The 27,011-nt window shown below is 37.0% G+C and overlaps 1 long non-coding RNA gene across 1 annotated transcript; it reads right to left on the bottom strand.

Moving 5' to 3' along the window:
• Window positions 1–31: 31 nt before the first annotated feature.
• On the bottom strand, window positions 32–26,743 carry LOC136832707 (uncharacterized). Its single transcript, XR_010851291.1, has 4 exons — window positions 26,532–26,743; window positions 13,218–13,333; window positions 620–730; window positions 32–432 (listed from the first exon to the last, which is right to left on the bottom strand). It is a non-coding gene; the product is annotated as an uncharacterized lncRNA (long non-coding RNA).
• Window positions 26,744–27,011: the final 268 nt, after the last annotated feature.

The raw sequence follows: 27,011 nt of genomic DNA on the forward strand, positions 1-27,011 counted from the left end.
AACTTGTAAATTGTGTAAAAAAAAATTCAAAATACTTTAACATTAATTTTATTTGTCCTTTTTGATGCCTGAAACAAGCCGGACACGACTTCTTATATAACAGGAACCAACTATACGTTTCAATGAAACTGACAGCAGGTTTGTTAACCCGAGTTGCCAGTTAACCTGCTTTAATTTTGAGCACCCCACTTGCCAGAGCCCAGAACTACCAGGTGTGGGTACCTTGTGAAAAGACGTTAAAACAACGCCTCTACATTCTTCCATGTCCGTCCGGAGGTAAAAGATACACCCCAAGTCACCTGGAATTAATTTATGACTGTTACTGGCCATTTTTGATGGAAGTATTCCAATCCTTTCATTCTAAAATCACTCAGCCTGCTGATGAAGTAAGACGATGAAGGTCCTTTAGACATTGAATGAGACTTCTCACACCTATATAAAAGAAAAAAAAAAAATTTTTTGTGGTTTAGTAAAAGTAAACAATTGGCACAAAAGGACTACTTTCGGCCCTTTTACTTTGTAAATTAATCAGTAACAAACGACTTCAGATTTAATATATCACATTAAGTACCGATTCAGCTTTTTACTGTGGTATTAATAGAACCCTTCTTTCACTTACTCAGAGCAATGTATGGGGCTTTCAACACTTCCCAGGTTGGGAAACCAAAATTTCTTTTATCCACATTTTGCAGTGATTCACCACATCCTTATAGTCCGGTGCCTCACCTGTCTGAAATAAAAAAAAAACTTGTTACTGAAGTTCAGTACCAATACTTCGTTTGTTTTACTGGAGAGTTTATTTAAAATAAATCTAACAAATTATCAAAATGAAACTTTAATTACCAAACCACAGACCCACTGATACACACATACAATTTTTCAAACTCCATGCGAGTGATACCTGTCTCCTTGAAGCTTCAAACAAGATCAAAATGATCTTTCGAAGGCACTGGTGACAAATTTAAGCTTAAGTTAACCCATGCTTTGTCTTTTTATCTCTTCGCTTTCGATATAGTATTTTGCAAGGGCAATTAGTCAGACTACTGAATCTTATTTCTGGACTCGCACTAAGCTCGTGCTACTGACAACTCTTATTTAACTGAATGCAAATTGAGCGTTGGCCCTGTTGCATACGAAGGAAAGTCTGGAAAAACTATTACTGTCTACAGTGCCTTCAGTAAGGCATGCTAAAGACCTGGAACACTGCTGCACGGATACAGTGAATAACGAACGAACTATCCTGTAACTACAGTCAGGGAAAAGCAACAGGTGTTCAGTGAGGTGTCCAAGATTATTGTAAATATTAGTGGTTTTGTAATAAAATTGAGAGTCATGCCAAAGGCTAAATGTTCTTCTAACAAACTGTATGAAGAATGGCCAAGAAATGAACCTTATTTATCAAACCACATGAAGATGGGGCAAGAAATGAACCTTATATATGAAACTACATCAAGATGGGTTAAGAAATGAACCTTATATATGCAATATATGGGCTAAATAATGAACTTTATAGAACAAATCACATGGTGGGCCAAAAAATGAAGCTTACATAAACCATATGAAGATAGGCCAAGAAAAGAACTTTACTTAAAAACAACATGAATATAGGGAAAAAATGAACATTATAGAACAAACCACACGAAGACGGACCAAAAATAAACTTTATATAAACCACATGAAGACTGGAAAAGAAATGAACTTCATCTAACAAACCACAAGAAAATGAGCAAAAAATTAACTTTCATAGAACAAATCATATGAAGATGGTCCAAGAAATGAACCTTATATAACAAACCACATGAAGATGGGGCAAAAATAAACACTATATAAGAGACTACATGAAGATGGTCCAAGAAATGAATATAACAAACCACATAAAAGTGGGCCAAGATATGAACTTATATATCATCACATGAAGGTGGGCAAAGAAATTAACTTTATATAACACATGAAGATGGGCCAAGAAATAAACATTATATTACAAAACCACATGGGCCAATAAATGAACTTCAACTAACAAACCACATGAAGATGGACCGAGAAATAAACTTTACATAAAATACGTGAAGATGAACCAAAAAATGAACTTTATATACCAAACCACACGAAGATAAGCCAAGAAATAAACCTTTTATAACGAACTATATGAAGATAGACCAAGAAGTGAACTTTATATAGTAAACCACATAAAATGGGCCGTGAAAGGAACCTTATATAACAAATTACTTGAAGATGAGCCAAGAAGTGAACTTTATATAACAAAACACATGAAGTTGTGCCAAGAAATGAACCTTATACTGTATAACAAACCACATGAAGATGGGCCAAGAAGTAAAATTTATATAACAAACCACATGAAGATGGGCGAGGAAATGAACCTTACATAACAATCTACATGAAGATGGGCCAAGAGATGAACTTTATATAACAAACTGCATGGAGATGGGCCTGGAAATGAACCTTAAATAACAATCTACATGCAGATAGAACAAGAAATGAACTTTATATAACAAACTACATGAAGATGAGCCCAAGATATGAACCTTTTATAACAAATCACATAAAGGTTGGCCAAGAGATGAACTTTATATAACAAACCATATGAAGATGGGCTAAGAAATGAAACTTATATAACAAATCACATAAAGGTTGGCCAAGAGATGAACTTTATATAGCAAACCATATGAAGACATAACATACTACATGAAGACAGGCCAAGTAAAACTTCATTTACAAACCACATGAATATGAACATTACATAACAAACCATATGAAGATTGGCCAAGAAATGAACTTTATATAACAAACCACATAAAGATGGGCTAAGAAATGAACTTTATATAACAAACCACATGAAAATGGGCCAAGATATGAACTTTATATAATAAATCACATGAAGTTGGGCCAAGAAATTAACTTTATGTAGCAAACCAAATGAAGTGGAGCCAGGAAATGAACTTTATGTATCATACCAAATGAAGATGGGCCAGGAAATGAACTGAAGATGGCCAGGAAATGAACTTTATGTATTAAACCAAATGGAGATGGGCCAGAAAATGAACTTTATGTAGCAAACCAAATGAAGATGGGCCAGGAAATGAACTTTATGTAGCAAACCAAATGAAGAGGAGCCAGGAAATGAACTTTATGTATCAAACCAAATGAAGATGGGCCAAAAATGAACTGAAGATGTAGAAATGAACTTTATGTATTAAATCAAATGAAGATGGGCCAGAAATGAACTTTATGTAGCAAACCAAATGAAGATGGGCCAGAAATAAACTTTATGTAGCAAACAAAATGAAGATGGGCCAGGAAATGAACTTTATGTAGCAAACCAAATGAAGATGGGCCAAGAAATAAACTTTATGTAGCAAACAAAATGAAGATGGGCCAGGAAATAAACTTTATGTAGCAAACAAAATGAAGATGGGCCAGGAAATGAACTGAAGATGGCCAGGAAATGAACTTTATGTATTAAACCAAATGGAGATGGGCCAGAAAATGAACTTTATACAGCAAACTACATAAAGATGATCCCAAGAAATGAACCTTATATAACAAATCACATAAAGGTTGGCCAAAAGATGAACTTTATATAACAAACCATATGAAGACATATAACATACTACATGAAGACAGGCCAAGTAAAGAACTTCATTTACAAACCACATGAAAATGAACATTACATAACAAACCATATGAAGACTGGCCAAGAAATGAACTTTATATAACAAACCACATGAAGATGGGCTAAGAAATGAACTTTATATAACAAACCACATGAAAATGGGCCAGGATATGAACTTTATATAACAAATCACATGGAGATGGGTCAAGAAATTAACTTTATGCAGCAAACCAAATGAAGAGAGGCCAGGAAACGAACTTTATGTATCAAACCAAATGAAGATGGGCCAGAAAATGAACTTTATACAGCAAACCAAATGAACAAATGAAGATGGGCAAGGATATGAACTTTATGTAGTAAACCAAATGCAGATGGGCCAAGAAATGAACTTTATGTAGCAAACCAAATGAAGATGGGCCAGGAAATGAACTTTATGTAGCAAACCAAATGAAGATGGGCCAGGAAATAAACTTTCTGTAGCAAACCAAATGAAGATGGGCCAGGAAATGAACTTTATGTAGCAAATCAAATGAAGATGGGCCAGGAAATGAACTTTATGTAGCAAACCAAATGAAGATGGGCCAGGAAATGAACTTCAAGTAGCAAACCAAATGAAGATGGGCCAGGAAATGAACTTTATGTAGCAAATCAAAAGAAGATGGGCCAGGAAATGAACTTTATATAGCAAACTACATGAAGATGATCCCAAGAAATGAACCTTATATAACAAATCACATAAAGGTTGGCCAAGAGATGAACTTTATATAACAAACCATATAAAGACATATAACATACTACATGAAGACAGGCCAAGTAAAGAACTTCATTTACAAATCACATGAAAATGAACATTACATAACAAACCATATGAAGATTGGCCAAGAAGTGAACTTTATATAACAAACCACATGAAGATGGGCTAAAAAATGAACTTTATATAACAAACCACATGAAAATGGGCCAAGATATGAACTTTATATAACAAATCACATGAAGCTGGGCCAAGAAATTAACTTTATGTAGCAAACCAAATGAAGAGGAGCCAGGAAATGAACTTTACGTATCAAACCAAATGAAGATGGGCCAGGAAATGAACTTTATGTAGCAAACCAAATGAAGATGGGCCAGGAAATGAACTTTATGTAGCAAACCAAATGAAGATGGGCCAGGAAATGAACTTTATGTAGCAAACCAAATGAAGATGGGCCAGGAAATAAACTTTATGTAGCAAACCAAATGAAGATGGGCCAGGAAATGAACTTTATGTAGCAAACCAAATGAAGATGGGCCAGGAAATGAACTTTATGTAGCAAACCAAATGAAGATGGGCCAAGAAATGAACTTTATGTAGCAAACCAAATGAAGATGGGCCAGGAAATGAACTTTATGTAGCAAACCAAATGAAGATGGGCCAGGAAATGAACTTTATGTAGCAAACCAAATGAAGATGGGCCAGGAAATGAACTTTATGTAGCAAACCAAATGAAGATGGGCCAGGAAATGAACTTTATGTAGCAAACCAAATGAAGATGGGCCAAGAAATGTAGCAAAGATGGGCCAGGAAATGAACTTTATGTAGCAAACCAAATGAAGATGGGCCAGGAAATAAACATTATGTAGCAAACCAAATGAAGATGGGCCAAGAAATGAACTTTATGTAGCAAACCAAATGAAGATGGGAAGAAATGAACTTTAGGCAAACCAAATGAAGATGGGCCAGAAATGAACTTAATGTAGCAAACCAAATGAAGATGGGCAAGGAAATGAACTTTATGTAGCAAACCAAATGAAGATGGGCCAAGAAAGAACTTTATGCAAACCAAATGAAGAGAGGCCAGAAATGAACTTTATGCAGCAAACCAAATGAAGATGGGCCAGGAAATGTAGCAAACCAAATGAATATGGGCCAGGAAATTAACTCTATGTAGCAAATCAAATGAAGATGGGCAAGGAAATGAACTTTATGTAGCAAATTCAATGAAGATGGACCAAGAAATGAACTTTATGTTGCAAACCAAATGATGATAGGCCAGGAAATGAACTTATGTAGCAAACCAAATGAAGATGGGCCAGGAAATAAACTTTATGTAGCAAACCAAATGAAGATGGGCCATGAAATGAGCTTTATATAACAAACCACATGAAGTTGTGCCAAGAAATGAACCTTATACTGTATTATAAACTACATGACGATGGGCCAAGAAGTAAAATTTATACAACAAACCACATGAAGATGGGCCTGGAAATGAACCTAACATAACAATCTACTTGAAGACAGGCAAAGAAATTAACTTTTTTATTATATAACAAACCACACGACGATGGCCCAAGATATGATATTTATATAATAAACCACATGAAGATGGGATAAGAAATTAACTTTATTTAAAATCCACATGAATATAGGCAAAAAAATCAACATTATAGAAACAACCACATGAAGATGGGCAAAAAATAAGCTCCACATAAACTACATGAAGATGGGCAAAGAAATGAACCTTATAAAACAAACTACAAGAAGATGGGCCAAGAAATGAACCTTACATAAACTACATGAAGTAGGTCCAAGATATGAACTTTATATAACAAATCACATGAAGATAGGGCAGGAAATGAACTTTATGTAGCAAACCAAATGAAGACAGGGCAGGAAATGAACTTTATGTAGCAAACCAAATAAAGATAGGGCAGGAAATGAACTTTATGTAGCAAACCAAATGAAGACAGGGCAGGAAATGAACTTTATGTAGCAAACCAAATAAAGATAGGGCAGGAAATGAACTTTATGTAGCAAACCAAACGAAGATGGGCCAGGAAATTAACTTTATGTAGCAAACCAAATGAAGATGGGGCAGGAAATGAACTTTATGTAGCAAACCAAATGAAAATTGGGCAGGAAATTAACTTTATATAGCAAACCAAATGAAAATGGGGCAGGAAATGAACTTTATGTATTAAACCAAATGAAGGTGGGCCAGGAAATGAACTTTATGTAGCAAACCAAATGAAGATGGGCCAGGATATGAACTTTATGTATTAAACCAAATGAAGATGGGCCGGGAAATGAACTTTATATTATAACAAACCACATGAAGTTGTGACAAGAAATGAACCTTATACTGTATAACAAACTACATGTAGATGGGCCAAGAAGTAAGATTTATGTAACAAACCACATGAGGATGGGCCTGGAAATGAACCTAACATAACAATCTATTTGAAGACAGGCAAAGAAATTATTTCTGTTATTATATAACAAACCACATGGTGACGAGCCAAGATATGATATTTATATAATAAACCATTTGAAGATGGGCTAAGAAATTAACTTCATTTAAAATCCACATAAACTACATGAAGATGGGCCAAGAAATGAACCTTATAAAACAAGCTACATAAAGATAGGCCAAGAAATAAACCTTATAAAACAAACTATATGAAGATGGGCCAAGAAATGAACATTACATAAGAAACTACATGAAGGTGGTCCAAGATATGAGCTTTATATAACAAATCACATGAAGATGGGCCAGGAAATGAACTTTATGTAGCAAACCGAATGAAGATGGGCCAGGAAATGAACTTTATGTAACCAATGACATGAAGATGGGCCAGGAAATGAACTTTATGTAGCAAATTCAATGAAGTTGGGCCAAGAAATGAACCTTATGTAGCAAACCAAATGAAGATGGGCCAGGAAATGAACCTTATGTAGCAAACCAAATGAAGATGGGCCAGGAAATGAACTTTATGTAGCAAACCAAATGAATATGGGCCAGGAAATTAACTCTACGTAGCAAATCAAATGAAGATGGGCCAGGAAATGAACTTTATGTAGCAAATTCAATGAAGATGGGCCAGGAAATGAACTTTATGTAGCAAACCAAATGAAGATGGGCCAAGAAATGAACCTTATGTAGCAAACCAAATGAAGATGGGCCAGGAAATGAACCGTATGTAGCAAACCAAATGAAGATGGGCCAGGAAATGAACTTTATGTAGCAAACCAAATGAAGATGGGCCAGGAAATGAACTTTATGTAGCAAACTAAATGAAGATGGGCCAGGAAATGAACTTTATGTAGCAAACCGAATGAAGATGGGCCAAGAAATGAACTTTATGTAACAAATGACATGAAGATGGGCCAGGAAATGAACTTTATGAAGCAAACTCAATGAAGATGGGCCAGCCAGGAAATGAACCTTATAGCAAACCAAATGAAGATGGGCCAGAAAATGAACCTTATGTAGCAAACCAAATGAAGATGGGCCAGGAAATGAACCTTATTTGGCAAACCAAATGAAGATGGGTCAGGAAATGAACCTTCTGTAGCAAACCAAATGAAGATGGGCCAGGAAATTAAGTTTACGTAACAAACCACAAGAAAATGGGCCAAGATATGAACTTTATATAACAAATCCCATGAAGATGGGCGAAGAAATGAACTTTATGTAGCAAACCAAATGACAATGGGCCAGAAAATTAACTTTATATAACAAACTACATGAAGATATGCCCAAGAAATGAACCTTACTTAACAAATCACATGAAGGTGGGCCAAGAGATGAACTTTATATAACAAACCACATGAAGATGGGCTAAGAAATGAACTTTATATAACAAACCACATGAAAATGGGCCAAGATATGAACTTTATATAACAAATAACATGAAGATGGGCCAAGAAATTAACTTTATGTAGCAAACCAAATGAAGAGGGGGCCAGGAAATGAACTTTATGTAGCAGACCAAATGAAGAAAATGAACTTTATGTATCAAACCAAATGAAGATGAAATGACTTTCCAGTATGTAGCAAACCAAATGAAGATGGGCCAGGAAATGAACTTTATGCAGCAGACCAAATGAAGATTGGCAAGGAAATGAACTTTATGTATCAAACCAAATGAAGATGGGCCAGGAAATGACTTTCCAGTATGTAGCCAACCAAATGAAGATGGGCCAGGAAATGAACTTTATGTATCAAACCAAATGAAGATGGGCCAGGAAATGAACTTTATGTAGCAAACCAAATGAAGATGGGCCAGGAAATTAAGTTTATGTAACAAACCAAATGAAGATGGCCAGGAAATGAACTTTATATAACAAACTACATGAAGATGAGCCCAAGAAATGAACCTTATATAACAAATCACATGAAGATGGGCCAGGACATGAACTTTATGTAGCAAACCAAATAAAGTTGGGCCAGGAAATTAACTTTACGTAACAAACCAAATGGAGATGGGCCAGGAAATGAACTTTTCATGTAACAAACCAAATGAAGATGGCTAGGAAATGAACTTTATATAACAAACTAAATGAAGATGAGCCCAAGAAATGAACCTTATATAACAAATCACATGAAGGTGGGACAAGAAATGAACTTTATATAACAAACCACTTGAAGACATAATAACATACTACATGAATACAGGCCAAGTAAAGAACTTTATTTAAAAACCACATGAATATAGGAAAAAATGAACATTACATAACAAACCATATGAAGACTGGCCAAGAAATGAACTTTATATAACAAACCACATGAGAGATGGGCTAAGAAATGAACTTTATACAACAAACCACAAGAAAATGGGCCAAGATATGAACTTATATATCATCACATGAAGATGGGCCAAGAAATGAACCATCTACAACAAACCACATGAAGATGGGCAAAGAAATTAACTTTATATGACAAACATAAAATGGGCCAAGAAATAAATTTTATATAAACCACATGACGATAGGCCAATACATGAACTTCAAATTACAAACCACATGAAGATGGGCCAAGATATGAACCTTATATAACAACCAAAATGAAGATGGGCCAAAAAGTGAAATTTATATAACAAACACATGAAGATGGGCCAAGAAATGAATCTTACATAACAATCTATAGACCAAGAAATGAACTTTATATAACAAATCACATGAAGATGGACCAAGAAAGGAAACTTATATAACAAATTACTTGAAGATGGGCCAGGAAGTGAACTTTATGTAACAAACTACATGAAGATGTGCCAAGAAATGGACTTTATATAACAAACTACATGAAGATGTGCCAAGAAATGGACTTTATATAACAAACCACATGAAGATGTGACAAGAAATGGACTTTATATAACAAACTACATGAAGATGTGCCAAGAAATGGACTTTATATAACAAACCACATGAAGATGTGCCAAGAAATGGACTTTATATAACAAACTACATGAAAATGGGTCAAGAAGTGAACTTGATATAATAAACCAAATGAAGATGGGCCAAAAATGAACTTTTTACTACAAACCACATGGAAATGGGCCAAAAAGATGGGAAATTTGAATAACAAATCACATTGAGCTGGGACAAGAAATGAAACAAAAAACCACAAAATTTTGCAGTGTAAAATCTGCAAATCTAATAAACGGGGGTAGACAAGGCAACGTACAGAATGATTCACTCTGTGTTAGGAAATAGTTAAAGAATAATATGTCCAAGAAAGTATTATACATGTTTGTCCCATAGTGTATCCCATATTAAACAACACAAGACTGATAAACTTGATATTTACAGTTTCTAGTTACAAATTTCTGTTCTATACTAAAACTGATCGCCTACTCTTCAAAAGCAGATAAAAATCAGACAAATATTTAAAAAAAAAAAGCCAGATTTCCGGTACTAAACACTTAGCACAGGCCTCTAGATAAGTTATTAAATCACCAGACCTAGCGAGAAAAAGCTAACTGGTGGCTACTTGCAAATAATCAATGTACTTGGCTGAAATACAAGCGGGTCGTCTCACTAACGAACTCATCTTAAATAGTCGAAATGAACAGATAAATTATCAGCAATGACCACAATGAATTGAATCATAATTTGAAACGAAGGAAGATAAAGAAAACAATGTTCCGAAAATAAACATGATTCACGTACACGGATATATTAAGATTTGGAACGAATCAAAATCCTGTCGACTGGCGGTGGTTGCGCTTTCACACACCTCCCATTTCCCTCTCGCCCATCTCCCCGTACCTCCCATCCTCTTCTCTTTGCCCCCGTTGCCCTCACGGGTAACCCATGAGGTTCAATCAAGATGACTCCATTTTGAACTGTATATCAAGAGAGAGGGAAGGTCACAAAGACGATGAACGAAACATACCCGAAAAATCATGAGTGACTCCTTTTAACTGTATTATCTGGTTTAACTGAACGCCCCTTATAACAAGCACTCTTTTCTGTGATCAAGTTAAGGCACTCGTGCAATCAGAATTTTCCCGGTTCAGAAATGTAACTGAGAAGTCAAGAAAGAACTATAAATAAGAGAAACAAAGGAAAGCATATAAAATATATAAATAATAAGTTAGATAGTAAAGTGAAATAAATAACATAATCAATTATGAAGTGAGACTCATACCGACCTGCTCTTTAGAAAGAACATTTGCGCAATGCTTGAAATTTTCAAGTTCCAACGAAGATCCAGACAACGACGGTGATTTGAGCCTTGTTATCTCGTTCAATACTATCTCAGTTTGGGAAATTTTCTTGCACTGAAAAATGGTCATGAAATGACAGATTTTTCGTATATCTTGTAATATGAAAGTAGGGTCGTATTGTGAAGCAACGTTACTACGTACAATTTCTCAAGTTCCTCTGAATTTTATGACGAACAGAAACCAAAGGAAGTTGATTACTGGTTAAACATGGTAAGCAACGCAGCTGGGTACGTAGGAAGGATCATTGCAAAGTAGCCATATTGAGCCAACAGTTTGTGTGCAAGGAGTACTGTAGTGTATTCGGTATTTTTCTACGGGGATAAACGTTCACGTACTAAACTGTTTTGGAATAGGTTTAATGAGACATACGAGAATACTTCATAAAACGTCAAATATGGCAAAATTTTACACACATCTCTGCATCAGGCAGAGCATTCGTGAAGAACATTAAAAAATACAAGATGAAAAATGAAATGACAGTCGAAAGTATAGGATTGACCCAAATCATCTTCAAATTAGTAACGCTGTAACTGACTTTTCAAATAAAGGTCTTTTCAGTCCCCTCAGCCTCGAAGCATGTTGAAGTTGTGTTTTTGTTAATATAATATATGTAATATTTAAAACTTACTTTTACTCTAAAAATATCCATGAGTCTTGCGGGTATTATTTCTGTAATGACATATAACCCATGAATCATGTAATATGTTATTTTTTTAAAACGTGAAAATTAATTTATATGCAAATAAAAAAAGCCTTAAAGTATGAACCTAAAAGTGTTGTTCCGTATCCTGAGAATTACTTCAAACCTGAAGTTAATACTATTAAGACGAGCAACCATTCATAAGACAAGCCATTCCTTTCAGAGTAAGTTTCCAAACGGCCGAATATCCACACAGTAAAAGGTCAACAGTTATCTCTGCTAGGAACAGTGTCACCCGAAACCTTTTACAGTTAGCCAAACACACTGACTATCCCACTAAAAGGGGACCATGTATGACCAATATATTGGATTAAACATTTCGAAAATGACATTTAAGCCACGTTCACACTCACTTAACAGAGATTTTAATGCCTCGTAGAAAATAATCCACGAGAGTAAGATCACTCGAAGATTTTTGACCTACATTAAAACGCATCAGTATACTAATCCTCTATCCTATAACTTGTAGTAGAGAGAGAGAGAGAGAGAGAGAGAGAGAGAGAGAGAGAGAGAGAGAGAGAGAGAGAGAGAGAGAGAGAGAGAGAGAGAGAGTTGGCACTTACTAACCACGTTCAAAAGAGGGATCAGACTGCTCTAGAGACAAGGGCCAGAGCTAGCACAAGGCCACCTAATCACCAAAAACAGTAACTATTCAGTCTCTTAATCCAACCGGTAAGCGTTAACGTGGTTAATGCTTATGAGAAAGGAATCCAAGAGAGGACCTCATAAAAATGACTCCAGGGGTCAACAAAATTTCCATCTCAAACGAAAAACCCAGGACCCACTGAGTGGGTCCTGGAAAAACCTACATAAGGCTACGATGGACAGAGCACGTACACAGAATGGTTGGCCAGATGACTGACGGAGGGTACAGACTACAGAGCTAAGAAAAGGATAACCAGAAGGTTGGCAAACACTTGAGGAGACTTTTAGGTGGGAAGAAGCTCCTAAATAGGGCATGAACTGGGCACTGAAGTGGGCGAAGTCTACCGTATTATGTGCAGGACTGGGTGACACCTACCGCAATATGTGCAGATGTGGGTGAAATCGACGTCAGGAGTGGAGCCACTTGCTACAGTTACATTAAAGGAAACAAAATACTTTAAAATAAACCACCACCAGGTTGCCATGTACAGGAGCCACCAACTACGAGAGAAGAATTGATATTTTGACTTACAGAAAATAAAGATGTAAAAAAATGGTTTAATTAGTGATTAATGAATAATAAAAAATTCTATTCAAACCTCCTAGGATCATTATTAACTGGGATCGTCTTCTCTTGGGAAATAAGTCAAAACCTTTTGTTAACTGAAAACTAGTCCTCAGAAATGACAGGCATTAAATACCTGTGCATTGAAAATGGTTTTGGACAAAGCTAAAACGGTTTGCAACGCTTACACATAATGTGGCTTTCAGCGTAGATGCTCTACAGGAATCTGGCAACTTGCTGCAAGTGGTAAAATATTTCCAGTGGTCATGATGTGACGGTGATCTTAATTCAATTCGTAACGAACCTGCAAAGGAGAAAAAAAGTTCTTACAGAAAGAAGAACAAATGAAACTAGAAACATTCAGAAAACAAACATCCCCACTCATCGAAGTTATTTCTTTAGAAGACACATATGAAATAATGTTTAGCCGGTTCTAGTGTGACATGGGATGCGTTTAACATGAAAAATACCCTGTAATTTATTTTTCATTTAATATAAAAAATGTTCACCCCTTGTGATGTGAAACCTACCTCGTCGAGGCCCTCCCCTTCTCAATTACATGAAATGACTATACATTTTGACAAATTACTGATCACTCACGTCTCTTATAAATGAACGCAAAAATGAAAAATCATGAGCCGCCCATTCAGCGCTAATTACAGTGGGCCTATTCCACCATCAATTAAATTCTCAGGCTTAAAACCTCATTTAAGAACGACCTATAGTCTGTTCAACATTTTAAGATCGCTAGGGTGGGGCCAGGAAAAGAATACAGCGACGCCAGATCTATTTATCCTTTTAAATCTCACCCTCGAGGTTAATCCCTTGTTTATGGCTTTACCTGAGATCTGCCATTTACTGTACTTCGTTTTCTAAAGAAACAACGAGTAATTTTTGGTTGTTGTTGATGATTTTCCGTTCTTTGCGTGCTTTTTGGGAATAATAATCATAGTTCTTATAATAATACCATAATGTGTTTAATGCATTAAAAATCTTAAAATCTGTGTGGGTGGTTCGGCAGGAATGGCTTTTCAAGCCATTTGATTATTGTCCATACTCCATGCATTTATTTATGGTTACATGACTGTATTTTTTCAGTGCCTCTGCAGGTTAAATAAGCTACTTATCATTTAGGAGAAAAAAAAATTACTATTAATTACAGGGCACCCTTGTTGTTTCTTTAATATGAAATATCTTAAAATGTTATCAACAGTTTACTTGACCTGGGAGTAAAGATGTTGGCTGTGGGGAGATCTGATCCGCTCTGGCTATCCCTTGGGCTATCAATACTGTCCAGTGACTGGCTGCTTGAGGTGACCACCATTGTTATTGTTTTAGATCGAGCTGGCCATATAAATACCCTCGCTGACCACGTGTCTAAGGTTTGGCAGCGGCGGCCAAAAATTATGCCATGTCTCTTTGTTTTTGTGAAGATAAATTAGGCTTGTACTGCAAATAGGTGAAGCCTAATATGTTTCGATGTTATCTTTAAATGAATAACACTTCTTTTTAAAATTCCACATGAACAAGCTCTAACAAGGCAAAACTTTTAATCATAACGAGACGTTTGACACCGCTGTATTCTTTTCCTTGCCCCAACCCCACGATCTTAGAATGTTAAACAGACTATAACCAAGCTTTACCGAAGTCCCATTAAAATCGATAGGCCCAGTTGGAACTACTTATGTGTCCTGACTTCTCAACCTTAAAAAAAGGAATGAATGAACTAATGGAATAGAATGGAATAGAATAAAATGGAATAGAATGGAATGGAATGGAATATAGAGTTTAGTCCAAAGGCCAAGCACTGGGACGTATGAGGTCATTCAGCGGTGAAAAGGAAATTGAGAGTAAAAGTTTGAAAAGTGTAACAGGAGGAAAACCTCTCAGTTGCAATATGAATCAACTATTAGGAGAGGGTGGACAGTAAGATGGAAGAAAGAGAATATGAACGGAGGTACAGTAAAAGGAATGAAAGCAGTTGGGGCTAGGGGGCGTGGCGACGCTGCAAAGACACTTAAGTAATGCCTACAATGCACCGCATGAGGTGCACTGACGGCACTAACCCCCTACGGGAGAACTACTTATGCGTCCTGACTTCTCAACCTTAAAAAATGAATGAATAAACTAAAATGGATTATATTTAACGCCTGAACAAGCACTACATTTGATGCCTGACTATCACTTTATCAACCATCAACCTTTCTTTGTCTAATTATCCCGTTCGTTACGTAAGCCCCACACAAAACTGAAATGAACATCTTAAATTTAATGGGTTACGTCTTTCCTTTTGGAAGGCAAAACCAACTTGAAGACGTTGGCCTGTGTCGATCAGAAACTCTTACAGTAGTTATGGTTTACTTATAGTAACTACGTGATAAAATGTTGCAAATTCACGTTAAACAGCACCATTCAATACGGCTGAGAGAGAGAGGTCTCTCAGGTGGAGAGAGAGAGAGAGAGAGAGAGAGAGAGAGAGAGAGAGAGAGGTGGGGTTGGACATGTTTTCGCATAATTAACACCTGTCTACCTACATGTATACCAATGTCCTGCACTGGAATGTGCTGCTGTTGACTGATTGATTGAGTTGGCCTAATGCCAACAGGGGCTCTTGCTCCTTAAGAAGCCCGTAAATGGTCTGTGAACTTCACAGGTACCAACTGGTCTAAACCTATGCATGCATATATATATTGTGTGTTGATGCTTTGTCTTATATATATATATATATATATATATATATATATATATATATATATATATATATATGTACGATCTGTGCACTGTACCAATAGGCATTGACAATTCTGGTTATAACCTGATGAACCTATCCTTAAAAACAACATATAAAAAAGTCTCCCTAGCGTACTTAGTCAAAGGAGGGTCTCGGGAGGGTGAAAGAGCGATGCCAAATGTACTTCCCTCATTGTACAAATAAGGCTACTGAAGACTCCCTTTCGATTCTTTAAAAAAGCTTTATTTAAGAAACACATCTCATTATAATTGACGGCAGTTTTTTATGATAATATTGTTAGAAATACAATATGAAAATATTAAGATAATGTGACACGCCTTCCTCTCGTTCTGCCACATCTGCGTTTACCCTAAGGCGATGGTGAGGAGGAAACAATTAATAGTTTTGGGTCAGTAGCCTTGGACTAACCCATTCCATTAAAGGCCCTCTGGGTCAACACAGGGAACATTGGATATTTCCCCAAAACGAAGCATCAGCCCTCAAACAAATGAAATGTTATGCAAATGCTACAAAACATACAGCAGAAGCAACGGGGAAGAAGTGGGATACACAGGGGTCCGATTTTCCAAGAACGTAAAAGGAAAAAATAGACCAAAACCTGTTACTCCTTTCGACGAAAGAGTTTTACGCCAAACTATTTTTAATTTCCATGAAAGGCAGAAAATTCCAGCAGTGGAGAAAATATTACAAATGAAAGAGAATACAAATTTCATTGGATGCAAGGAGTCATAAAGAAAAGTTATGCATAAAATAGGATTCAAATTTTTAACAGTAAATGACGGAAGTTCTTGATAGAAGTGATATGATAAGAGCAAGAACTAAATTCTTACGGGAGATGAAAGACATGATGAACACAGAAGCCTGTTCAGTTGCCTACCTTGATGAAACATGGTTAAATCAGAATTTTACTCTAAATAAATGCTGAGTAGATACAGAGTCTGCAAAGGCAACGGGGATAAATCCACCGACTGGTAAAGGTGGCAGACATGATTTTGCGCTCCAGAAATTGAAACAAAATCTGCAAAAATATTTCTATGAATGAAATAATGCAGACAAATATCAAGTGGCTATGAAGAACAGTAGATTACGTTAACACCTTGTACAATAATAATTATAACAGGATATATCCTGGTATAAAATGATCAATGATTATAAATTAAATGATCCCTTTAATTCCTAAAGGTAGACCAATGTAACTTCGTATAATAAGTATAGCATAGCAAAACTATAGCATAAAATAATGAAAATAAGTAATGTGCTTACATGTAAAAATAAAAGAAATCTGAGAGAGAGAGAGAGAGAGAGAGAGAGAGAGAGAGAGAGAGAGAGAGAGAGAGAGAGAGAGAGAGAGAGAGAGAACATTTCCAATGTACAGAGATTATTCTTCAAATTACATTTGTGCAACCGTTAAACAACCTTGACAATACCTAAAATTTAAGAGAAAAACAAAGAAACGAAAGAAAAACTTTACTGGTTAAAAGAAGACAAACGAGCCTAATAATTACTGGAAGTGATGTGAAAAACAGTCCAAAATTATGACTTTACATTTAAAGGAGGGAGCGAGTTACCTCGTGATAGTTATTTAAATTTAATTTTTGATCACATATCTTCATTTATGATGATAACGTTTCTAAAAGAAGAGTTAGCTCTACAGTAAAACCAAAATGACTACGAACATGGCTGTCATTAGCTGCGGCGCCAGACTTCTTCCTGACTGATAATCCGACTACCGTCAATCTGCAACCCTCACTTCGGGGTTCTTTAATCCGGTCGTAAAATCCTACTTATCCCTCCCACGGGCTTTCCAGAAGAAAGAGACCGTTCCGGGACCAGGCCGACTTAATTTACAATCTTTGAGGAGCCACTATAACAGTATTTTTTTCCCCCTTGTATCAATTATTTTCATCAGCGAGTCTGGGCTAGATATTTGGCATTTGTACAATTCATTTAGATGATTAGAAAGAAAACCATCCGTATCCTACCCTGTTATCAAAACAGTTTGATATATGATATCAAGTTTTCATTTACTGTAATTTTTTCTTACTATAAATCATCCTTTACTGTCATCAAATTTCAGTTCTTTCGCTCATTTTACGTTTCCAGTGTTAGAAACGCTGAACAATAGCGTCAAGCCGTTTACCCTTTCTGACCTGGTATGAGGAAGATGTGGCAGCGACGCGATATCCTTCCTAACTTCGGTCAAGGTTTTATGAATCAAATCTGGTAAAAGTGGCAGAGTCTAAAAGGTACTACATGTTCGTAGTCATTTTGGTTTTACTATAAACTCTGTTGTTTAGCCTACAAGGGAACCAAACCAAGAAATACCAAAGAGGATTATAACAGATCAAGGTCTTAGGAAGGAAAAGGTATCCACAATCCACGAGTTACCTTCAAGAAACGGAGGTATGTCAGAGCTGTAAAGCGATTGGGGGCCCCTTTAACCAAGTACGCTAGGGGGACTTATAAATATGCAAATTCGCAGGTAAACAAGGATTATTACAGAGGAAACCCGCCTACGTTCTACAGAAGCACAATAATCTTCCCTATAGATTAATTTCTTTCGTTATCCAATTTATATTTAATTATAGTTTTGAAATCGGCCACGATACATTTAAAAATTATCTGTCGCACTGATTTGTACAGCTTCACAATAATGAAGAAATTAAGCCCTTTTTGTACCTCGACGCGATGACGCACAAAGGCTACCATGATTATCTTCGATAAATGAAATAAATGAATTATGAATATAATAATATTCGATACAAGAACTAAATCTGCGATTCGATAACATGAGAGAGAGAGAGAGAGAGAGAGAGAGAGAGAGAGAGAGAGAGAGAGAGCCGTTTTCTGTTGCTACGGAAGCCATCATGTAAGAAAATGCAAAATAATCGATGGGTAACGTTGCTAACCATGTCTACTTATTTATGATCAATCGCTAAAAACCAATACGTAACATATAACAAATTTACTTCCGAAATAAACGCTTTCGGTGAGCTAATCATCAGATTTCTGGTAAATAAAATTATATTAACAGAAAACGACAGTTCACTTATGTCGATGCGTTTTAATAACATTTCGAACATAAACTGTTGCTATTCAGAGCCCGTATTGCACAGCAATATAGGAAATAAATTCATTTTTTTTTGCCCTGCTGTAAAGCGATCATTTTACCAATTTTATCAAATACAGAGACGTAGACTCTTTCAGCCTTTAGATATCAGTTTGCATTTGCACGAATACAAGCAGGCTCTGTTGCTATTTAAATGCTGAAAACATTATTAGAACCACCAATAATAAAAGTGCAGCGCTAGATTGACTTAATTAAAACGTGGTAATTAATTTGGCAGAAAACAAAGGGTTAAATATGTCATTTAATTCGCTTCCATAGAAATGCCTAACTGAAAAGTACATAATGAAAAGGTCACTTGTTATAACTGTAAATGAAAATGGCGTAATTAATGGCTGGATTTAAATAGCCTGGCCAAGTTGATGGCCGTGACGAACGTCCCTAGAAAATTTATAGTTAATGAAAAAGTTTAACGAACTATGGTCAATATTTATAATTTTAAAGGAAGATACAATAAGGCACTTTGAACAGATATGAAGTTGGAGGGAACTTAAATATTCTTGCAGACTCTATGGGAGAAAACACCAATATAATAGAAGCACTTAATTGCACACCTTTTCGAAGTTCTTCGTAAGATCTCGAAAAACTTTATACATACATTTGGTCATCAGTTTTACATCCTAAATGGCATGAATCACTGCATGACTGAAATAATCCAGCAATCTTTTGAAACATAAGATACATAATCATATCACATTAACTTCCCCACGCTCGCCCCCTCCCCTTTCCCCCGTCTCATCCAGGCAAACCTATAGTTACGATAATCGTTCAAGGAACTGCTTCGACGTAGGTGCTTCTAAATGGACTGAAACAATTTTTGTCACACTTTTTTTATATTAACAAATATTAAGCCACAATTATCGTTTAGTATCCAATTCGCTATACCTTGGGAATAACTTAATACCCACCGACAGGATTCGAACCGTTAACTGGTTTAGAAACAACGATACACAGTGACTTGATGGTTCAATGGTCCAAGCACTGTCTATTGTTGTTTCGATACAAGGCAACACTTCGATTCCTGCCGGTGATGAAGCGCTTATCAAATGCAATTCACCGTGTAAGTTATTCCCGAGGTAAAGTGAATTGGATGTTAACGATATTTATGGCTTAATAATATTTATGAATGAACAAACGTATTCTTGTGAAGGCCGGCAATAAGGAAACGGGATATCTTGGGTGAATCCATACCATCATGAGGAAATATGATCATCGCAAAATACAGGACTAGAGGGCTGATAAATGCCTTTCACGTATGGTTCTGTTTACTTCAAATTAGACCCTTCCTTTCATTTTCAGATTACCTTTGAATTTCTTTACCCGATTGATACCAGTAATTGTGGTCCTTTATGCATGTATAAGAGTAGTAACGCAATTTTATTATCGTCCGTATCAGCAACTGAATACTATTCAAGGTTCTTTCTTTGGTCTTTTTTTTTTATTTTAAATTGTCCTATCACCAGACATTACAAGTCAAGCATGTCAAAGAAAGACGGCTCGGACACGAAGAAAATTCTTTATGGAAGCAGAATATATAATTGGAAGCTTGAGAGAGAGAGAGAGAGAGAGAGAGAGAGAGAGAGAGAGAGAGAGAGAGAGAGAGAGAGAGAGAGAGGCTCTCAACCTAAGAATCGATACACGTGTTCTGATTAAAAAAAAATGGAATCTGCTCAGTCATTTGGTTTAATCACAATTGGGCGTTCGTTTGTTCATACTTTTTATAGCGTCGTCATTCTAATTCTGTAACCCCGTGATAGTCATTGTGTATACAGCGGGCCTATACCTCATTCAAATTAATGTTCAATTGTACCCTGTTTGCTTCCTTAGCAACTAGAAACTTGCAGCATAAAATGATTTAATTCAACGACAATGCTGTGAATAATAAAAATAAAAAACACCATAGGCCTAAAACAAAAACCTTAACATAGCTGAGAAGTCAAAATGAATTTCTCTTCCGTCTGTCTCAGGAATAACTGAAAGGCGGCCCCATTAACACCAAAACCATCAAAATCAGGGGCCATAGTCGGTCCCTTTCAAGTCTAGCAACCAACTGCAATCAATTAACGAGGAGTTTAAGAGCACAAAGACAAAATACGTAGCAAACAAGACCCCACTTGCATTTATTATAAAATCTAAATTCTTAAGAAAACTACTGTCGTAAACAGAGACAAATTCAGTTTCAGTTAACTGGCCCGTTACCTTGTAATCCTGATGTGCGTGGTGGTCTTCTCTTTATTCGTAAAGATTTAGTTCTTTCCACTTAACAGTGAAGGAATCTTCACCGGAGACTATAAAGCAGGAAGGCGAATAGTCTCCTCCTCCGCCTTAGCCTCGTTTACTTCCACTACGTAACTACTCACTTAAACTCAGGGAGACCAAATTCTAGAAGAGGTTTAAGCCTCAGTTTCCACCTCAGGATTTTCTGGAATATCATGATATGGTCTTTGGTTGTGGCGACCAGCTTTATCATAAGTTCTGTATACCGTTCTTTATCCAGTTTCTTTTCCAATGCTTTCGCTGATTTGTATTCAACAACATACGGTTGATTATTCCACTGTCCACTACCCTGTTGCAGAAAGACTACTTAAGTCCAACCTAGTTCTTGAATATTTTCTTGTTGTGTCCTCTTGTGATGGTGTCCTCGTTAACTGCTAAAAACCCCTCGCATCCATTTTCTTCATATTTCCCACACAGTATCTTATACGTTTCTGTAGATCTTCTGTGAATTAAAGTTTGCAATTTTAGTTCTGATTAATCTTTCCTCATACATTAATTCTTTTAGGGATGGCACCAGGCGTGTTGCTCTCCGCTGAACGTTTTCAACAGATCCGATGTCCTCTTTTTTTTCCAAGAGTGGATTCCATGTTTGATTTGCATATTCTGAAAGAAGGCGGACAAGGGCAACACGTCATTTTTTTTAATGCTTCCTACCCCAAGTTAACGAAGACCCTCATCGTGATTCACATATTTTTTTCTGCTGGGTGATCCGAAAATGTCAGCTTATTGTCTATTAATGTAAAAATGTCCTTTTCTCAACCTGTTTTAGCTACAGTAAATCCTTACCTATACTGTGTTTCTATTTTTCCACCTCGCAAGTTTCGAGTCCCGTGTATTTACATCTTTTGCGGGTGGAAGTTATGTCAGATGTATTACTGATTTTACGAAAAATCTTGGTGTCGTCAGCACATGCATATATATTTCTCTGTCATTTCCGTTTACTTCCCGGAGGTCGTTAATCATGACAACGAACAGTAGTAGTCCCAGAGCTCTGGGAGAGACTGCTCGTCACCGGTTTCCAACCTGATGCCTCTCCTCTTACTAACTCACTGTTTTGTGTCTGTTAGAAATACTGACCCCCAAGTAGTAAATTTTCCTCCAATACGATAACTTATCTTTCTCAACAGTCGCTGGCGTTGTACCCGTCAAAAGCTGCATCTCGTCTGTGCCTAATTTTAATTTCTTCACTTTACCAGTACTTTTCTTAATTTTTAGACCAGTGATACGTAAGTTGTCTACCACATTTATAGTACATAATGGAGCCTCTCCCTCTGGTTCACTAAAATGAACAGAGAGGACCTCTGCTCTCTCTCTATCCATAAATGCGTTCTTGATTTCATTTCATATATAGATCAGGTATCCTGCGTTTGGTTCTTGTTTTCGATTCAACATACAGTACTTCCAGAAAACCTTGGGGTTCTCCTTAACATTTTCCGCTATACTGTAGTCCGTTCCTTCATTTTAATCACACTCCTGTTAACCATTCTAAGATCGCTAGGGTGGGAAAAATAATGAATTCCCGATGTTGATAACGTCTCATTGTTATGATAATAGTATGGGCTTGGAGGAGCCTACCAAGTGAAAATTTTCTGAAGTATAGACATGAGTTTAAAACTGACATTAAAAACACATTTTTATATATATATTTTCAATGGAAAACTAATTTTCTCTTAAAAAAACATACGTGACAATTTTTAGCCTGCGCTGCCAAACCTCTGTTTCTACGACACGTGATCGGCTTGGGGCATTTACAAGGTCAGAGGTCACTTTACTGGCTTAATCTTAAACCAGCCATCTACTTATCGCGCTCAAGTTACCATTGTGATACGACGGTATGGAAAACCAAAGCAGAAACGGTAGTAAATTACAGGGATTAACGTCAAGGGAAAATTTAAATGGCTACATAGATGTGGCTGGGCTGCTTTTTCTACCTGAACACACCCTAGCGATATCAACATGTTTGACAGACTATAGTAGCAATAGTCGAGGACATCGACACACATGCCCAGCTGCTAGTAAACTTACCGCCACCAAGATAGAACAATGCAATGAGAATACTTAAACTTCTCACTTTCTACTTTCCAGCTGAATTAAGTAATGTAATGTTAGTGTGTTCAGAGTGGCACTGGCCACCAACTCACTTAACATGTACTTTCATACTACCACTACAAACTCAAGATGGCCCTCTTCAACTACCACCATCATCCTCCTCAACTCATCCCATCCCCTCATAAGGCCCTATACACATCATCTCTGTCTTATTCCAACTAAACTACTCTACCACTAAGAATACTCTGCAGGGACTCTAGGGTTTAAAGGGTTGGACAACCCCACCTGCAATGTTTTCTATTTTTCCTTCAAAGGCCTTACATCTTCAAACTACTACTATCCGTGACATGATGGCCCCCTCCCACTACAACCATCATCCTTCCTCCATCCACAACTGTCTCTACTACTAAATCTCTTTCACATTTCCTATAACAAATGACCTTCTGAAATTTTCAGATCACCTACGGGCCAAACAAGGGAAAGGCCCGTGCCAACACAAGAGTTGGCTTAATACAATACAACAACAACAACACTATAGTAGCCCAAGTAACTTTGGTTATTCGTCCTTCTGTTTTCATTCTCTAGACTGATATATTCCGGGTTGCTTTGAATACCTATAATTAACCTGCATTGATTAATGTTTCATTTTCTCTCATAGTCTCTGCTTTTTTTATATATATTTCGACCATAATATCCTATTCATTGGTAGTTTCTCATTAGTCCTCTTCTTACCTTCGTATTTTTATATTCTTAGACACTCTAAAGGAAGAAGTCAGTTAAGAGGGGAAAAACACAGTACTATTTCCTTATAAGGAAATCATTTACATTTACTGTACAAGAAAACATTGTTATTTGGGAAGGTATTAAATTACTTTAAAATGAAATGAAACCGATCTTGTGCTCTTATTCACTTCCACACTCCAAGCGACCTTGTTCGGTACTTAGGCAATCACCGCCAAGGGCCCAAGTCATCTGCCTTCCCTTCTTCACGAGGAAAGAGATTTAAAGAAATTACAATGAAACAAATGATCTGCCTTCCTTATTAAGAAGGGGATGATACAACTTCACTATAGTTAAAGCCCTCTGACGGGGCAATAAACAGCAATTAGAACTCAAGAACTTTCCCTGGTCTTGCAAAAACAGCAGCACACGTCTTAATAGTAATTTCGCAACAAAATGACTTATCCAAATATTTATATAGAAAGAACGTAGATCATGAAACAAAAGTTACTGTTCAAATAATTTCAATAACCTTTTTGTTGTCAGTTATTATTATTAAAGAACTGTCTCGATTCTTTTGTAATACAGTTATTTTTGCCTTTTCAGTTATTAATATGCAATGGGCCGGGAAAATGTGAAATAAAAACCTTTGACTTTCAGTTGGTTTTTCTTCAAAACCTCCAGTACAGCCATTTCATGGCTACATTTCTTACACTTAACTTACATTGTCAGAAAGAATTTCAAACACCAAGTACTTATTAACCTCGCTTGAAAGTCAAGATTTCTCTTCATTTATCAGAAAGTCTCAACCCTTTAATAAATGAACAGTATACATTTTTTTTCTCAAATTCATACAATGAATCACATTGCACACAGACTTCATCAATGTAGCCAAGTACAGTATGGCCTTGTCTGTGCAGTTATGTGAATATCAGGGGCGTTCCTAGACATTTTGGGGCCCGGGGGGAACAGTCCCATTTGGGGCCCCTCTTATGTGGGTGGGATGCGAGCGAAGCGAGCCAAGGCAACGGGGGGGAGGGATTTTTTAGAATATGAGCAATTGTAGGATTATTTTAAAAACTTGTAAATGCAAATTTCCGAAATTTTATTTCTTAAAACTAGGTGTACATTGAATAACTGAAGATTGTGGGGGCCCCTCAGAGGATAATTAGGACCTCTATAAGCAGTAATCAATTGCCTTAGATCGGCCCTACCCTTACCCCAATCAACGTTACCCACCCTCCTCCGATCCGTATGAGGTCTATAATGGGCTCTACTATTGGGAGGGGTCCCCTGGAAAGCCCTATTTCTTTTACATTACATTTTTGTTCACAAAATGGGAAATTGGGGCCCTTTAGTGGGCCCCAAACTTTCGGGTCCAAATATAAATGGAACCCTTGACCATTTTGGGGCCACTGGATTTAACTTGTCCTGTCATAGCAGCAATGGTTAAATTTCACATTTTGGGGTCACCCTCACTTTGGGGCCCGGGGGCGATTTCAAACAGGCTCCCCCCCTCCTCCCAGGAACGCAACTGGTGAATATTGGTTTCCTAATTTTTGTAAATATACGTGGCACAGCAGCACACCCGTTAGGCAGTGCAATATACTTATAACTTGCCATCCCATTGTAATTTTAAAAACTTCTGGTTGCTGTCATGTATCCTTACTGTATAGTATGCATCTGCAATATCAACTGATGCCATTCAACTATTTGGTTTTGCTAACTGCAAAACAAACTTCAATGTATCCATTTTAAATTTTATATATTCACTATACTGTATTTGTTTGACGGTTTTAAATTGAGAATCATTCTATGTATACCAGGTTAGGTTAGGTTTCAGTCGTTTTAACTTGAGTTACAGTACCCTAATTTAGGTTACGTGAGGATTCCAGGGTTAAGTGAACCCCCTACCCCCAACTAGGTAAGTTAAGTTAGGTGGTGGGGGGGGGTCTTCAACCCCAGTTAGGTAGGGAACTAATCCCCTAGGTCAGGTTAGGTTGTGGGGGTTCAGTGAAGCCCCCAGCCTGTTAGATCAGGTTGTACAGTAGGGGTCCAAGGGGTGAAGCCCCCAGCTAAGTAAAAACCCGGCCCCTGAGGTTAGGCTGGGGCCCTGGGGTCCAAACGCCATGGCTAGGTAAGGACCTGGCCCCTAAGTTAGATGAGGTAATATCTATCTTTGTAATTTACTTGTTTGTGTTTTCCCCCACCCAAAAACCCTCTTTCCCCACTTTGGTCCCCTGAATTGCAGGATATTAGGGGGCGGGTCAAGTATCTCTAAAACTATTCATTTGGTAACAACATGACCTCAAATACGTTCACAGTAAACATTAAAACACAGGGATTTATGTTTTCAATTCCGGAAAGCGATTGTGGTTCAAGGTAAATATTTACAACCTTGTCCTCCCTCTGATCAGAAAAATCCCTATTTTTACTCGTACCCGGCTTGGCAATGTAAACCAAAGTAAAATTTTTCTTAGTAGTCAAGTCAGCCGCGTTTTTAGCTGTGGTACAATCAGTATGTATTGTGCCAAGATAAGAATATGAAAGGTACTTAACAGCAGTTACCAGCCTTACCTGCGCCATTGTTGACTCAAAAAAACGTCAGAGGATAATGTCGTTGGGGTAGATCTCTGTTATTTTGGCAGTTCTGGCATATTTGTGCTTATTCGCAGTCCATGTGTGCCAAAAAAATCTCACTAAGCGAGTCTCAGACGTAATAATCCTCCACAAGAAGAGCGACGTGAACACCTCGGGAACTCTAAATGGAGTGCGGGTGGCGCCCTTTATGAGCTTTGGCGGCGCACATGCGCAGTGGAGATCTTGCGTGGATACCCGTATGTTAGCGGATGAGTTAAGATTTGATATGTTCAAAACCCGTTGATTTATGAACACTACCAATGTTATTGATCTTCGACTGGACCAGAAAAGCTTAGGGGTTAGAACGCCGTTGCCAGCCTAAATTAAGTAAGAGCATAGTTCATTATTAGGATGTAACAATTTCCCAAGGAAGTTGTCTTTTATACAATTAAAATATCTGGTCTATTGCTTGGGTAC

Source organism: Macrobrachium rosenbergii, chromosome 4, assembly GCF_040412425.1.
Source record: "Macrobrachium rosenbergii isolate ZJJX-2024 chromosome 4, ASM4041242v1, whole genome shotgun sequence".
NCBI classification, from domain to species: Eukaryota; Metazoa; Arthropoda; class Malacostraca; order Decapoda; family Palaemonidae; genus Macrobrachium; species Macrobrachium rosenbergii.